Source organism: Cibotium barometz, chromosome 26, assembly GCF_041138505.1.
Source record: "Cibotium barometz isolate CiBa-2024 chromosome 26, ASM4113850v1, whole genome shotgun sequence".
Taxonomy (NCBI): Eukaryota; Viridiplantae; Streptophyta; class Polypodiopsida; order Cyatheales; family Cibotiaceae; genus Cibotium; species Cibotium barometz.
Genome location: NC_141071.1, coordinates 16,469,445 through 16,481,012, shown reverse-complemented (window position 1 = coordinate 16,481,012; position 11,568 = coordinate 16,469,445). Strand labels below are relative to the sequence as shown.

Sequence of the window (11,568 nt, the reverse complement as noted above, 5' to 3'; positions counted from 1 at the left end):
ATCATTAGGTGGGGTTTTTTTAATCCAAAATATTGGGTAAATTTACAGAAATACAATTACAAGAGGGGTATTTTAATTGTACTTTGGAAAAAAAACCCGTAAGTCTATAAAGAAAAAGGGGTAGTTTTATCAGCTCAAAATTCACAGATAAGGGGTTTTTTAAATACCCCTTGAACGCACGTCATAGGAGGGGCTTCCATATAGTGCACCCCCCGAGCTCACACATAACTAGAAGATGATTTTGGAAGTTTAAACAACTCCCCATGCTAGGGCAATGTCGATGAAGATCTTCTTTTGATGTCGTTATCACTTGGCCCATTGTTTTAGTAGAGTACCTGTTAATGCTCAATTTGGAAGCTGTAATGAAGAATCCCGAAATTTTTGTTGATGTAGCGTGGTCCATTTGATGCAAAAGGATTTCTTATGAAAAGGACTCAAAAACTTATCGATGCAGGGTCTTCAATTTGATGATTTTCTCAACATTTAAGAAAAGCTCCAAATTCTCAATGGGGTAGAAGCTATAATTTGCCAACTTTACCCTAATTTTTAAAAAGCCCTAATTTCTTATATGTATATATATATTTAGATATATATACATATATGTATGATCAATGTGTTTATACATATATTGCCATTAATTCAATTGATACCTACCCTACTCTCCACCAGCTACATGCTATCTAGCCCCCACTTCACAAATTGACTCTTCTTGGCACTGCCATTTGCTGAGCAACCTAGGGGTTTTTGAATGCTCACCACCTTTACCTTCCTATATGTCATAGTGTATTGCACTCCCCTCCTTACCTTTTCCTTTATAGAGTGTTTTGCCTACTTCACTCTTGCCAATTATGGATGTATGCTCATATAAATAATTTCTCACATAAATAAATGCAAACTCTATGTAGTTCTACTTATGTGGCCCCATTTAGTTGCTACTTCCCATGGCTACCCATGGCTACAATGCTTTCTCAGGCTAGTAACTCCAACAAGATCATTTTTTAAATTGTATCTTCAATTATAATGAAGGGATATTTTAAATGCCAAGATTGTAAATAGAATAATAGGCGTTATTAGGTGGTGACTATAAATAGATCCATGGGCTCATGGTTGGGACTTTTGGATCATTTTGTAATTGGACTATAGTCATTCTTAGAGTACACAACATGAGTACTATCTTTAGGCTTTCATGGGAGCTGGCTCACGATCCTTCATGTGTAGGTTATCAAATGGCTTCCTTGGGTATAGCTTAGACCCATACCTTTGTAGCTTCTATCTTTATCTTGTTGATGCTATGCACATGCCATGGGTGTATGAAGTTTACATACTTTTTCTATTTTGTGTGATTTTTGCAAATTCTTGCTTTTCTTGTGAATACCTTGCTTACATTGGTGTTAAAGCCTTGATTTGATCAAGGGCAAGAAGAAATTACACAAAAAATGAGTGCACACACATAATTTTTGCATTTTATTGAATCTCTGTGCACACATTTCTCGTTTTCTTAATTCTCTTGATTTCTTGAAAAATACTGCATTATTTTATTCTTGATTTTTAGGCAAGATTGAGTGTAATCTTTTCAAGATGTGGTGTCAACTTTATCATTTGAGAGAAAAGGATGCTTCTACCATAGAGAACTTAAAAATTTGGGAAGATTGAGTGGAAAAAACGTTTTTCTTCTTTTTTAAAGGATTTCTTTTTCAAAAAAATGAGGAAAAGTAAGTGTCCTACTTTTCCCCTTATCCCCCTTTGAAGATTCCATGGAAATCTTGATTTCTCCACATCTATCTCATCTTACACCTCTCCCATGGGGCAATTATTCACACCATTAGATAGCTCACCTCATTGACAACATGGAGAGCTAGTCCTTCCTTGGTCTAGATCAACAAAACGTGCCGTTAGGTTGCCTAAAATTTGTGCAAACGTCTTGAGGACATTGGGAGAAGAAGATGAAAGAAGTGGCCTACAGGGCTTGGAGATCATTCTCCTTCATGTAAGCTTCACTTTGATCTCTTCAATGCTTCATTTGGGAGTGATTTTGCTAATTTAGGATTTACTCCAAAATTAGGGTTTTGTCCATAATTTCTCAAAATATATAATAGCTTCTTCTTCTCCATATCTCCATCTCCTAAACATGTAAGAGCTTCAAGTTTTGGGCATAGGAAGCTAGGATTCTTGCCTTCTTTACGGTTTTTTGCTTCCTTCTTTTTCACTACTTCTCTACACTCTCATGTACCTATCCAAGGATTGCTCATGGAAACTTACAATAGGGATTCTTGAAGATTCTTGATTTTTGGCAAAGAAATTGGGGTTTTTAGTCATTCCCATCAAATTGGGGTTTTTAGCCATCAAATTAAGCCGATTTTCTTTCATAATGGGACTAAGTTTATTTCTATTAGCCCTAATCCATGCTTATGTGTGCAAAACTCCATTAAATTCTTGGTAAATTTAGGGTTTCTCAAAAATTAGGATTTTAGGGACTCGTTTCAATAATCTTTCCATATAAACATCTCTCATAGAGTCTAAATGCACCTCATCCATGCTTATGTGTTAAAGCTTTCATCATTCTCATGGGAAAATTAGGTTTTCTTAGAAATTAGGGTCTTAAAATTTATCTTCATGATTGTATTGCTCAAGATTGTTCATCATGCTTCAGTATACATATGTCTTGAGTATTGTGGAAAAATGCAAGTGGAAGGTCTCGTTTGAGCTAATTTTGAATTGGTGGGAGAAGAGGAGATCGTTTGGGGGTTCTTTATCAATTCCTTTTACATTAATTGAATCCTCTCCATGGATGACAAGCCAAAGGGTGGCTAAGAAAGGTTTCCCACTTCATGATGTTGGCTTCATGAATGAGTGCAAGGAAGTCTCATGTGGGAGTTTCAAAGAGTGTTCCAATTTAGCCCGATCTTTCACATTTGTATGGGAGGCCATATAATGCTCCTAATGAATCTATGGGCAATGGTTTTGGTGAAGCCAAGAGGGCTGCAATACATGCCAACTCAAATAATCCCATACATGTGGAATAAGATGCTTATGGGAATTATGACATACAATCCAATGAGCATATGCACATGCAAAGGGTTGCCTATGGATATTGGATGGAGCTTCCTCCTTATATCAAGAGGGAATACAAGGATAAACCTCCCAAAAACAAGGATGATTCTTCTTTCAACATTCCAAAAGACATGAAGGGCAAAGTCTCACTCTTCAAATTAAAGGGAAATGGATCAGCCCATAATGGAGGAGGAGTGATTATGAAGATGGATACCTATTTTCATCTTTACCCAAAGAGTGAAGAGGATAAGGTTTAATTTACATCATTGCACATGGAGGATTACTATCATCAATGGTGGGGCACATGGTCAAGGAAGGCAACATGCCTCACTCTTGGGAAGAGTTGAAAAGAAAGATGAATATGGTTTTCATATCACCATTGGCGCTTGATAAATACATGAAACAATGCTATGAACTTGCACAAAAGGGTTATATCAAGAACTTCATGAAGCTTTCCATGTACGTGGAGGGGATGAATGAAGGAATAAGATTGGGAAGTTCATTCATGGATTGGACCCTCTCATTAAGGTAGATAAGTTAGCTCAAACACCACCTTCTTTGAAGGAAGAAGCAATGAGGCTTGTGGAGCATTATGAGCCCAATTACAAGAGATCTCAGCCATTTCTAGAGCCAATAAAGGCTTCCAAAAGCCATCTATTACCACATGGAACAATGGGAAGAGCTCTTTTTTATGGGATTAAATAGCCAAGGGTAGGCAACTCTCATGCTCAAATTGATGGCATAAAGAAGCCCTTACTCTTCTCTCATGACAAGAAGCACACATACACTCCCAACAAGTCAAGGCAATTAGATGCTTCAAAGATTCAAGAGTTGAGGATCAAAGGGCTGTGCCAAGTCATGATCACCAAATACAATTCTGACATTTGTCCTCTCTCTCTCTCTCTCTCTCTCTCTCTCTCTCTCTCTCTCTAAACGTAACTCTAGCAAGATTGTCTCTCCTTTGTGCACCCCCAACCTGGGATGAATCAGGCGGTATTGTTTCTGATGATTGTGCCCTCTGCACAACCGCTGAGGTCTCAGTCTGCACCAAAGCTGTAACCTCAGTAAGACCCACTTGCAGCTCATTCTGAATGATTGGATCCAAAGCCAATGCATCATTGTTTGCTCTCTCCACCTCCACTTTTGTGCCTCTTGAACCCAACCCTCATCAAATGAATCCAACCCTCATCAAATGAATCTCCATGCACAATGCACATGTTATGAAGGACCAAACAAGTGCTAACCATCTTCGGCACATTCTGCAATAACATGTCACATCTTGAACCCAACCCTCATCAAATGAATCTCCATGCACAATGCACATGTTATGAAGGACCAAACAAGTGCTAACCATCTTGAACCCAACCCTCATCAAATGAATCTCCATGCACAATGCACATGTTATGAAGGACCAAACAAGTGCTAACCATCTTCGGCACATTCTGCAATAACATGTCACATCTCTTTAATAAAATACGAAAGCGGGCTTTTAGCATTCCAAAAGCCTGCTCCACAGGCATCCGTGAACTAGATTGAATGTAGTTCCAAAAGTACCGCTCATTAGGGGATAATCCATCTTTACTTCCTTTAAATGGGGGAAGCATCTAAAACCTTGCACGGTAAGCACAATCACCAAGTAAACAATAATTGCCTAAGCTGTTTGATTCACACCTCTCTTGGTCACTCACGGGGGGCCTTATTGGAAACTTCAACCTCCTGCACCTCTGCATCATCTGATTGTTAGACTCTACGTTTTACTGGAAGCTTTTTTACCTTTTCTGGAGCAGAAACCCCATCCACATCACTTCTCCCTTCTTCCGGAGGCAAAGATGAGATCTCCGTCTCTGCTTGTGAGGGTTGCGGACTTTAATGCACAGACTGGTAGCCGATTAGGCTGGGCCGTTAGTATGGCGTAAACGCAAACGGTGAACCACCGAAAGCGAACAAAGGAAAAGTCCCTGGAACAAGTGGGGGACATGCAAATGCTGAGGATGAGGATGCGGGCAGTGTCAACCTATTGGTTGGAGTGACTGGCACATGCATGTCAGGAAAGTAGGATGCCTGAGAATATTGGGAGTATAAGGGCGTGTACTCGCTATCTTGCGAGTTATGGGAATCCATTGGGGAATTACTGGAACGTCAAAATAAAGGGGTCAATTAGATACTAATCAAAGCACTTAATGATGATTAACAATAATCAAAGAAGATGCGTACAGATTAAAACACTTGGTATCTATTAGATGCTAATCAAAGAAGATGGTAATCAAAGAAGATACGTATAGATTAAAACTCACATAATATATTTAATGGAAATGCAAACAAAGAAGATAGACAACATGCCACACCCTTATCATTCAACCATAACACTGTAGCGCAGCCAACTCTCAACCATCCCAAGACGCTTATCAGTAGCTTTTAACAAGTCATCTACAACTTTGTTGTTGTGATGGTGCCGTGGCAAGGAATACTTCACATGTAGAAAATACAGAACATGCAGATGATAAACGCCTCCTGGTTGAAGGTGCTCCTTAGCCAGTATCTATATCCTACACATAGGTCTACAAGAAAACGTATACTGGAGATGGCATGCTTGTCACTACCCATGCATGGGGCTAGGCACCAAGAGCATAGCATCTCTCATGAGCTACTCTTCCCATTTGAAGCAATCCCCACGCGGTCCAGGGTGTCACTAGGGAGACATAGCAAGAGGGCATGACCAAGCAAGGAGAGTCTCCAATCCTTAATAATTAATTTATGCACCATACCCTATAGTCATTTTTTAAATTATAAATTATCACGGTATGCTTTAAGTTGAGAAGCACTAAAGACTCTTACGTGAAACTTGGAAAAGTTTACAAGCTCTCTTCAAGATTTTGAGGTCCATACCAAATCACAAAGAAGGTTAACGACGATGATGCTTAAAAACTGCGATCACCTGGTGAAGTTTGTCTATATTTGGTCTTTTGTATTATGGGTTCTCTTCTAATTGCAGTTTTTCTTTGTGGGTTCTCTTGCAACTGCAGGGTTCTCTCTCCAATGCCCATGGTGGTCTCCGCCTTTTCTTCATTAAACCCCCTTTACACCCTCTCCACTCTAAAATTCACCTCTGTTTACAGATTGCTCTTGCATGCGCGCCTTTGTGAAGGGTTGTATCCCTCCCCTTCAAGCCCAGATTGTTGTAACTGTCAAAATAATTTGTCAAAACCACATGCAACATTTGATGAAACCTTAGAAACACGTTTGGGAAAAAAGAGCATCTCATTTGCTAATTAATCAATTATCATTTTTTACAAACTTTGGCTCCCTATTATGTTGATAGATGTGAAATGTACTTTGGGATCATAGAATAACCTTGTATCTAAGGAGGAAATTGAGTTCAAAATCTTTCCTCTCGTTTGCCTCTAGAACCTGTGGCGACACTCAATAGTAGCCAACCTAGACTATGGAATACTGTCATTTGCACATGATAAACGCTAATACAAAAGATGCAGAAGATACGGAATACTTCACATGCAAAAAATTCACAACATGCAAATGATAAACGCTAATAGAGAAGATGCAGAAGATACGAAATACTTCACATGCAGAAAATACAGAACATGCAGATGATAAACGCTAATACAGAAGATGCAAAAGATACGAAATACATAACATGCAGATGATAAACGCTAATAGAGAAGATGCAGAAGATACGGAATACAGAACATGCAGAAAATATAGAAGATACGGAGAGAGAGGAGCAAGACAAAAAAAAAAACAAACGTAGGGGTCTGCAAATCGGAAGGTGCTAAAAATCGGTCTGCAACCCCCAAGCAACAACACCGATCTTATCATTGCGTTCTAGCGGAAAGGAATGCAACATGGTCCACCGCGAGATTGGCTGGAGATCGGTACGCCCAGATTGGGCAGCCAAGCTCGGCTGCCCACGTAGAGGCGAAACAGGGGCAAGAGCAGTGTGGCAATCGGGCAAGGTTGCATGCAGGCGGTGTGTAAAGCGGCCATCGTGGACGATGTATGAGATTGGCCGAGTGCGGTAAAGGGCCTTAGGAGGAGTAATTTTCTAGCCGCTTTCCAGATTCGTGTGTAGAGGGCCTAGGCTATAGAACCCCGTAGGCTTCCAGCCTGTCGGCTACCCACGTGCGGTGCACAGTCGTCAATCTGGGATCTTATCCTCTGACTTGATCATCTCTCCCGGCTCACACAAAAGTTCGTAACAGATCCGACAGTCGCCTCTGTGACAAACGCCGTTTCGTTGTCTCGTCTCTCAAGGGGCTTCTATTGGTGTGGGCTTCGTAATTAGGGTTGCGTTGTGGAGCGTTATGGCTTTCGATTTCATGTGTTGCCTGCTGGTGGGTCAGCTGCTGCGCTACTGCCTCCTAGTGCTAGTGGCGGCGCTTTCCGGGGACTCTCAGCAGGAGTATTGCCTCTCCAGCCCCATCATGATGATCGTCTTCAACTCCAGGTTCTAATAATGCCCACATGGGCCTGCCTATCTCTTGCCATGGCTCCTTGTTTTAACGCTGCAAAATTAGCCGATTCCGCCATGGAGTAAACCAGGCTATGTCATCGAGGAGATCGGGCGCCGGACCAAATGTAGCCTTAAAGATAGAGATGTCCATCCAATGGAGACAGTGCCCAAATCTTTGCTTCTTCAGGTCAGTCATACCACTGCCTTTTCACTTGTGGGTCTCATCTAAGAATAAGACACGGAGGCTTTCAATTTCATAATAAGCGCCCCTTTTTAAATCAGGCCTTGTATAAATGGTCGGAGTTAAATATGGTTTGCAACTGGAAGCTCTTCCACTACTACTAGAGTTATATGATATATCAGATCAGTGGACTGTATACGCTGCTTTGATTTGATCTGAGGTTTACATGTAGACATGTGGTTCTTGAAGAATCACCTTTCCCGGGTTTGTAAATCCAATTTGTGAGGTTCTCTTTACTGGTGCAAAGCATACATTCAGCGTTGGTTTGGTACTTCTCGATGGTCTGTAATCTTGTCACGTTGAATGCCCTGTGGTTTCTGTTGGTCCTTACCGAGTGCTCTGTGCTCCAAAACGATGGAAATGTTGAAATGCTCTTCAGCGATAGGTTCTACATTGAATTGGACCATAAATTCTTATGATGGGGCTTTGATTTTATCTCATATTAGACAGCAAGACTGACATATCCAGAATATGATGTGATCTTCAGGTTGTTGGCTAGTACTCTTTGGATGTGTCTAGGTGTTAGGATATGTGGGTATTGTAAAATGTTAAGTCGCTGTGTGTGCCAAAATGATTTGTGGGTCAAAAGTAATTACTTTTGCCTTTAGTTAGCTCATCAAAAAACCAATTTTTTGCGATAGAATGCAAGTAGTATGCCACCAGTATTCCCACTGGGAGCTAATTATCGGTTTGCAGGATATCCAGAAGTCATGCAAGTGTGCTTCCCCATGGCTCATGTTTTGCGTTTTGTCGCCATTGATCTCCTAATTAAGAGTTCAGAGTAGCAGCCACTTCTCCAGGTTGTTCTCTGCAACCAGAAATTTGTCCAGTCCATGCCTTTGGCCAGGTTGTTCTATTCTAATGTTGAATGGGCATGGAGTTGTAGTTTGGTTCTTGAAATGGATGTATCCAGTTCTTCCTTGATTAGCACGAGAGTACTCTCAAACATAGATTCACTTTCTATTTTGGGTGAGAGGGTGTGGAATGTGGTTAGGAGTGTGTGTTGATAGGTGGATGGATTGCTCTTCTGTCAGGAAGGATGCCTTTTAAGTGATAGCCTGCCACCTTGAGATGTTTTGAAATTTAAGTGATTGTACTTTCTCAGCCACTTCAGTTTTTTTCTAGCTTTATCCTTGTGTATTGCTTTGCTGCATGCTCATGAAGGATGTCTTTTACTAGTCTGTAGATTGCCACTTTGAGATGTATTTAAACTCGTAAATGATTGCACTTTCTCGACCACTTCAATTTCTCAATGTCTGAAGGCTTAATCTAAGGGCAGATTAATGTGTGAATTACTCCAGCATGTGTAAATTTGCTATTTATTTGCAACTTACTCTAAAGGAATGCCTTTTAATGCAGGTGAGTTTGTAAGAGATGAGCCCGGCGTCTATTTGATAACGATGGCCTTTATTTGATTATGATGTTATGTTATTTCCTTGTATAGAAGTATTAGCATATGGACTTAAGTGGAGGTTTGTCTCAAAAAGTATCTGCAAAGGATGAACTGCTAGTTCAAACATAAGTCACACCCTCTGACAATTTTGCATGGCAACTATGGAATGGCATTACTTATGCCAAATGTGGATAATCCATGTATGACATTTGTGGAATGTATAAGCTTTACATGCTTCTTGCTAGAAATCCAGAGTCTTTTGGAGGGTTGTGGAAGGTTTTTTGAAGCCTCGTGTTGTAAGTATGGTAAAGCTCCCTGATTACCCTTAGAGGTTATGCCTTTGGTATTTGGTTCATTAATTATAGTGGTTCTATTGTCATTATACAACCATGTGAGATTTTTGCTAGAATTTGGACTTTACATGCTACTAGCATTTTTCACCTCTGAAATCTTTGTGAGCAAGTTTAAGATGCATAAGCACGCTCTTGCAAAACTAATTGTTTCTTGATTGGATAGCCTAGCCACCATTATGGCTTCTCTACATTAGAGAATGCTCTCTATAACATCGAGAAGTTAGATGGCAAAAACTTCTCATATTGGAAAGAGCAAATATACAATGTGTTGGTGCAAAAGAAGCATATTAAGCCTATTCAATGCAAAGATGTGAAGTATGAATGCACGGAAGCTCTGAATTGAATGGCAGTGTTGGGTTGCTTACCTAGTGTCCTCGGTACCTACCCATCACTAACTTACTCACATTAACCTCAAGTGTATAGATTACACTCAGTGAGCCACTCACATATTACATTGTACTTTTCATTCATAGTAAAAAGAAGATAAGAGGGCAAGGCTCTCCCTCACCACTCCTACATGTTTTTGTGTCTCTCTCTCTCGTACTCTCTCTACCTTTGCATATCTGCTTCAGTTGCATCACACTCCCTTTGTCATGGTACCAAAGCCTAGAGATGCCGGTGGTGTAGACTAGCTACACACGAGGGTTTTTGTGTGTTGTTCAGGGTTGATTTGCAGCCACTTGTGAGAGGATATTTGCAGGTAATTTTCAGCTAATATTTGCCTCTTCTTTGCCTACTCTTTGTGTGGGAAAAGGTGCATGCATTGTAGGAGTTTTGTGTGCATAATTTGCAGCTCAAGTGAAGGTAATTTACAGTCAAGTTTGGGCTGAGAATAGGGCTATTTTGGGGCTGGTTTTAGGGCTGTTTTGGAGGATTATTACATATGCAAAGGAAAGCCAATGCAAATTCCTTCAGAAAACTATTCATTACTTGGGACATGTGATTTCCAAAGGTGTAATTCACATAGACTCCACCAAGGTGGACGTTATTTTATGATGGCTTGCACCAAAAAATTTGAAGGAGATTCAAATTTTTCTTGGCATGGCTAGCTATTATCGTAAATTTGTTAGAGATTATGCTAGAATTGATGTTCCTATGATAGAAGAATTGAAAGGCGTAGACAAATCCTTGCAATGGGGGGATGAGCAACAATGTAGCTTTGATAAGTTAAAGGTTGCTATAGCTATAGCTACAATTTTAGCAATTGTGGATCCACACAAACCTTTTGTGTTGAAAATAGATGTAAGTGCTAAAGCTTTAGGTGTGATTCTATTTCAAGATGGTCGACATATTACTTTGGAAAGTAAGAAGTTTATTTAATCAAGCTCAAGAGAACTACTCTACTTATAAAAGGGATCTATTTGCCATCATAAATCGCGCGCACTTTGAAATTGTTTTTGATCATGAAAGCATCAAGTGGTTCACGAACCAAATAGATTTGAAGGGTCGAAAGGCTAGGTGGACTAAGATTCTTGAAGAGTATGATTGCAAGTTATGATATTGCAAAGGTCATTACAATGTTGTAGCGGATGCTTTGAGTCACATGCTAGAGATTAACTCTCTTCTTTTCACAGAGTTAAAGAGTGAGTTTCTTGAATCTCTACATGGCAAGTGTGAGCACGATCCATCATACTCAAAGGTATGGAGTCATGTTCAAAGAAGAGGTCCCTCTCACTCCAGGGGTAGTGCTCGTTATGCCACATCCACACACAATTCTTCTCTTTCTAAAGATGAAATGAATCCAGGGAAGAATTTCTCCATTGATAATGGATACTTACTCCACAAGGGGAGAGTATATGTACCATTGGACTTAAACACACGACACCGAATTCTTTATGAGTGTCACGATAGTCCAAGTGTGTGTCACCTTGACATACGGAAGACCTATGTCCTTGTCCGTAGACAATTCTGTTGGCCCGAACTTCATGATGATGTTCAAGATCATGCTCTAAGATGTTGAAAGTGCCAAGTCACTAAGCTAGTGTGCCTCAGAGCTAAAGGGCTCTTGCATCCATTAGAAATCACAACAAATTGTGGGCATGATGCCATATGGGTTATCATT

The 11,568-nt window shown here is 40.2% G+C and overlaps 1 long non-coding RNA gene across 1 annotated transcript; it reads left to right on the top strand.

The window, feature by feature from the left end:
- The first annotated feature begins 7,121 nt into the window (after positions 1-7,121).
- Positions 7,122-9,175, top strand: LOC147623729 (uncharacterized). The gene is made up of 2 exons (XR_015269207.1): positions 7,122-8,560; positions 9,120-9,175. It is a non-coding gene; the product is annotated as an uncharacterized LOC147623729 (long non-coding RNA).
- The last annotated feature ends 2,393 nt before the right edge of the window (positions 9,176-11,568 follow it).